Consider the following 6,262-nt stretch of genomic DNA (forward strand, 5'->3'; position numbering starts at 1 on the left):
TATATACACAATAGAAAGAAAATCATAAAGTTTTAAGAGTTAAATGAAATAAAAAATAAGACGTTTCTAGAATTAATATAAACATTTGGTTAGTATAGCTTTACACGTATTTTTTTATTAAAATAATATTTTTAAAACACAAAATTAATTTATAAGCTTAAAATTCAAATATTTAATTTTGTCTGGTTCATTATTTTAAATTATAAATCTTGTAATTAAAATTTATAATTAACATGTACCTGAAGAATAAGTTATTTGTATATTTGGGTCCAGACAAATTATTATTCTGAATCATATTTTATCAAAAGATAAAAACGTAGAGCATAGTTTAATCTTGATAAATTGAAGATTCTAAAGAACATTTGATTTTTAAATAATCGAAAGTTCGAATTAATGTTTTAATGTTTTGGTACACTTAATTTGAACAGATTAAAAAAACAAAGCCATAAAGAATCTTAATGTGGTCAACTAAGAAAATACCTTACTATAACATCTTTTGAACTAATAAAAAGTTAGGAACATTATTATATCTTAATAAGAGGTGGAATGTAGAAGAATAATTAATAAAAATAATATTTTAATTATATTATTACAAAAAAATATTTGAAACATCTGAACAATTAGCTTATTGAAGCAGCCACGTGAGTTTTAAAATAAATTTGTCAAGTTTAATATGAATCATTATCGTCTGACTTCGATAAAGTTGGCGGTAAAATAACAAAAGAGTTGTGTGTCTCTCAGGTAACTACTATCAGTGGAAAAATCTACGTATAAATATCTGTTAATTAATATGCATCTGCAATGGTTAGGTAAAATTACTAATAAAAAAACACTCTTAGTGGTTAAGAAAAATTGCGATGCCACAATTAATAAATTTTATCTCTATCCTTAGTGTAATGGAAAATAAAATAAATTACCGACTAAAACCATTAACGACAAAAAGAAATTAATAATATGAAAATAGTTACATACTGAATAAAATGATGTAATTATAAAATCAGTATTTTCAATATATTATAATTGCAAATCCTTATTATTAGATATTTTATAGAAATTATTAACATAACTAGGTCTAAATATCTACAGGAGCTATAATTGTGATAATAACGGAATATGGTAGGAAATTGAAAATGTTTTTTTGGAAATAAAATTTTATTTAGAATAACCAACAGTTTTGATTATTGTGGTATAATTTGTTGATATTCTTACAGTTTAGTCATTTTTTAAAGCAAATATAAAACAATTATGAATTTCAATTAATTTTGAACGAGGTTTTGGAACGATATTTTCATTTTAATCTTCATTTTTATTTAGTTTTATTCTATTTAAATTAGCTCACAATCAATTTTTTTTTAATATAAGAATGTTTTAAATTACTTAAACTGTATATTAAAAATATATATTAAATAACCAAATTTGTTGGATTTATCGATAAAATGTCATTTTTGAATACCATTTAATATTTTTAATTAACAACTCTGAAATTATTAGGAAAAGGTCTCCAAACGTAAAAAATAGACATCAGAAGATAAGATAAATCAAGTGTTTTTCTAAGTTTTTCAGGATAGTCATTCATAGATACTGCAAGATTCATGACATAGTTTTCTACATTTTTTAAAATTTTCTCTCATAACCATATCTAAATATTAGAATAAATTAATTTTTTTACTTTCACACAACTAAAAAACTCAATTCTTGTATTAAAGAAGATCGAAAAATCGATGCAGATTGGTCGTATGGAATTGAACTTCAAAAACTTGCACATCAAAGAACGACGGGTTCGTGATCGTAATAGGACGAGTTGAAAAAACAATTTTTTCAAATCCACTATTTGTCTATTATTAAAAATGTGTATTTGTGTCTATTTTTAACCTTAATAAATTTCAGGTCCATCGGAAAACGTCTAATGATTGTGAAATTCGATTATAGTTTAAGGTTGTATAATCAAAATAAGAAAAAATCATTTGTTTGCTATTTTTTACTGTATAAGTGTCGTCGACATATTTATATTTAAAAAAATTGAACCCACCATAGTAGGGATGTTGCGTAGCTGAGATAGGTATAAATAATAACTGACTTAAAATTACTATCATAAAGCACGGTTTGGTGCAAATCTGTAAATAGTGTTAAATTTTAGAAATTGGTGGATGAATTCAAAAGCAAAATGTAGTCCTATTTCCTTATTTATATCTTGATTAGTAGAAAAGAGATTATTGAGTGAGTGGAAAAATTAGGGTCTTCAGCTCTTATATAATGTGCCATGAACAGCACAAACGGAGATTGACGTTTTGAAATGAGTTATCTTTTTTACAGACACATTTAGTTATCAGTCTGTATTCCAATCAACGCAAAATAGTTTTTGAAATTATTTTCTTTTTTTAGTACCGTTATGGTGCCTAAAAGACGCTGAGAAAAACAATGATTCATGGCTACTATATAATAGCCAAACTTACATAGTGTTAGTGTATTCTTTTTCGTGGTCTGAGAAATTAAAAAGGTATTGATTTTTTTAATGTTCTAGAGGAGAATATTACAATTTCAAACTTGTAAGTTGAAGTAATAAAAAAATTAAAAGTTAATATGTTTTTAAATTATAAATTTTTATAAAAATCAACTTTAAAGGACCGAAAAAAAAAAAGTTAAACCTGACATTTTGAATCGAAATGTTAAATAGATTATTTTTAACTTATTAAAAATCAATTTTTTAATTTAAATACTCGTTTTTATAAATAAGTAATAATCTCAAAAAAATAAATAAATAAAGGAAATTAATCTAATTGCAGATTTGAAATATTTTAATGAATTTTTGTAAAAAAAATAAACATAAAACTATTAGCTAATAATCATCTTACTTCAATTAAATAAATACACGAAAAGATAAATATAATAATATGTGTAATTTAAAAAAAGTTTATAAACAATTATTATAATTATAAATGTAGATTAAATATTTGTAACATATATCAAAATATAATTGTAATATATATCAAATTAATATGATTTCAGAAATAATTTCGTACACATATATGTGTAAATAAATCATTTTTACTGTAGATATGAATTTTATTTTACAAAATATATTTATTAAAAATATTTAAATAATATATAATTTTATTATATATTTTATTTATAACCTTGACATCAAACGCTCTTAAAAATGATTTTAAATTAACCAACAAAAATGTATTAAACAATTAAAAATTAATATTTTGTAAATAAAAATGCTTTACATTAGTTTTATTATAAGTTTTTAAACATCGAAATAAAATTTGCAATAATTTGATAACAGATAAATGTTAAGATATGTTTTACGGGATTATTTCTACCTTTTTTAAAGAATATTTTCGTTTTAGTTTTAAAATAACTGTACGTATCAATAATTTTTTTTCAAAATATAATTGTGCATACTTATAAGACCTACATTTTTTTGTGCCGTCTAATATGCGAATTTTAACACTTTGTTGACACAACACTTCTGGTTTATCAAAATAGCGTTTCTTTCCACTGACAAACAAACAAATACGTTCCGCTACAAATATAAAAGATTTCGAATGAATTTTCAAGGGTTGATTTTTTACAATACACTTCTTTTGTGACTTAATATTATCTAATGAGTCCATTTGAAGTCGATCGTGATCAGTTAAACTTGGCAGCTCCCTTGGTAATGTAATCATTACTCTTTTTACCGCAGTTTCTAATTCTATTTCAGAGTTTGGGATATCCATATTTTGTGTTACTTCCAATGTCTCCACTGGTAATTCTACAGCAGTCGTACTGTCAATTTCTGTATTCGTTGACGTTAAATGTTCATCATTAAGATCAATTTGAGTCATCATAAATGGATTGGATGAGTTTTTTTTGTCGAACGATTCACGTACTGGACGTTCAAATTTTGCAATAAAATATCGATAAAGCTTATACAAAACGACTAATAATATACAAAATGAATAAGAAGATAAAAGACAGAGTTGAATTAGACCTATCAAAAATTCTTTCCTGTTTTTGATCATTTTTTCAAATTTGAAACACTGTTGAGATGAAAAATTGTGATGTGAAGTACTCGAGTTTTAAGTAATCGTAGAACTGACGATTGAATTTTAATAATATAAACTAACATGACGGTTTAAAGCTATGGAAACCAATTTTAGTATTATTGAAAAAATATTAAATAATAAAAAATAGCATTAGAAACTAATTTATTTATTTATTAATATTTATATTGAATGTCGAAACCCTCAATTTTTTATATTTTTATATGTCACACCAATAAAGTTAATAAATATTTGTATTCTGAAAAATTCTCTATAATAATAAAATAAAAATATTTATGATTTACTTAACGCAAAAATTTAAACTCATTTTGAAATGTTAAAAACTGTAATTTTTCAGGAATGAACAAATAAGGATATTGTAACAAAAATTATGATATTTCAGTAGAGCTTAATTTATATAATTTTATTATTATAAAAATATGATTTTTTACAATCAGATTAAACAATGTTTTGTTAAAAGCTCAGGGGTATTCGTATAATAGATCAAAAAATTATGTACAATTTTTTTTATAATTATTTTTCTGTCAATTGTTCATCTATTATAGGTTGTTCAAGTTAAGTAATTTGAGTTAAATTTCAAAAACTTGCACATCAAAGAACGATGGGAACGTAATAGAACGAGTTGAAAAAACAATTTTTTCAAATCCTCTATTTGTCTATTATTTAAAATGTGTATTTGTGTCTATTTTTAACCTTAATAAATTTCAGGTCCATCGGAAAACGTCTAATGCTTGTGAAATTCGATTATAGTTTAAGGTTGTATCATCAAAATAAGGAAAATCATTTGTTTGCTATTTTTTACTGTATAAGTGTCGTCGACATATTTATATTTAAAAAAATTGAACCCACCATAGTAGGGATGTTGCGTAGCTGAGATAGGTATAAATAATAACTGACTTAAAATTACTATCATAAGACACAGTTTGGTGCAAATCTGTGTTAAATTTCAACTCAAAATGTCATTTTTAACCTATTTTTATAGTTCTTTTATGTAACATTTTATGAAAGTTTATAATAAAAGTAGGTTGAATTTTTTACCATAACTTTCTTTGCTCAATTTGCAAGTTTGAAACTGACGCCATTAAATAAAACTTTAAATAATCATTTGAAAATGTTATTGTTAATATTACTATTTACAATAAATCCATAAGTAATACTCAAAATTTTGTTAAAATCACTATTTTTGTGCATTTTTTCGAAATTATTAGTATTAATATAAATCATCTCTTTTTGTATTGGAGGGAGGAGATTATAAGAGGTACTTATCCCCAAAAACTTGTATAACTATAACGCTTCGCCTAAAATATAATCATAAATAACTAAAAAAATTAATTGAAACATTGTATTATATTAACACGAATAACGAAGGATTCTTACTCTAAAATATAATTTTTTTTTTTAAGTTTGGAGGCAATTGGCATGTAAAAGACAAATTTCTTTTTTTTTTAACTTATTGCATCTAATATAAGCTTTAGTTTAAAATATGTTCAAAGTATATCTCGATCATTCATGACTTTAAAGTAAGAAAGATTCTTGTTTCATTAGATGGATTTGACAAAGTCAATAATCATATGACTAATTTTAATATTTTAAAGTTAACTATAACACTTAAAAAGTTTTCTTAGTATATAAATATAGTATTTAAAAAATCAAAGATTTATGATTTATAAGTATAATACATTAATAAATACTAATTATAGTAATTACTGTTTATGTATAATTTATGTATCAATGTATTTTTCTTCGTGAATGTTATATACATATTACTTTAATCCGTGTTAGGGATCGCTTTAATATTTGGGATCTTTGTTAAAATTATGAATCGGAAGCTACCCGAGGTCTATCTCTTTAAATTTAGTTTTCGATTGTTTCTTTCGTACAAAATTAAATTTGTTAAACTTTACTTTAAATTTTTACAACAGTCAGCTAACATTGAATGGATAACTTCAAAATGCATTTTTGGCTAAAAAATCGTAAAGGAGCTTTTGAAATTGTCGGTAAAAAATTATTTTTTCTGTATAATTAAGCATTGGTTTCTAGGTATATCTTTTATAGTTACATTACATTTGATGTGAAACCACATTTGTCTTTAAACTTTTAATACAAAAACGGCCAAGAGTTTGGGTCGGGTAGTTCAGATGACGATTTTAGCTTCGATGCGAAGCTGAGAAGGTATTGGTTTTACTAAGATGTGTTTATTTTTTTTTTTT

Source organism: Daktulosphaira vitifoliae, unplaced genomic scaffold, assembly GCF_025091365.1.
Source record: "Daktulosphaira vitifoliae isolate Bord-2020 unplaced genomic scaffold, ASM2509136v1 Scaffold_5, whole genome shotgun sequence".
In the NCBI taxonomy this organism is placed as follows: Eukaryota; Metazoa; Arthropoda; class Insecta; order Hemiptera; family Phylloxeridae; genus Daktulosphaira; species Daktulosphaira vitifoliae.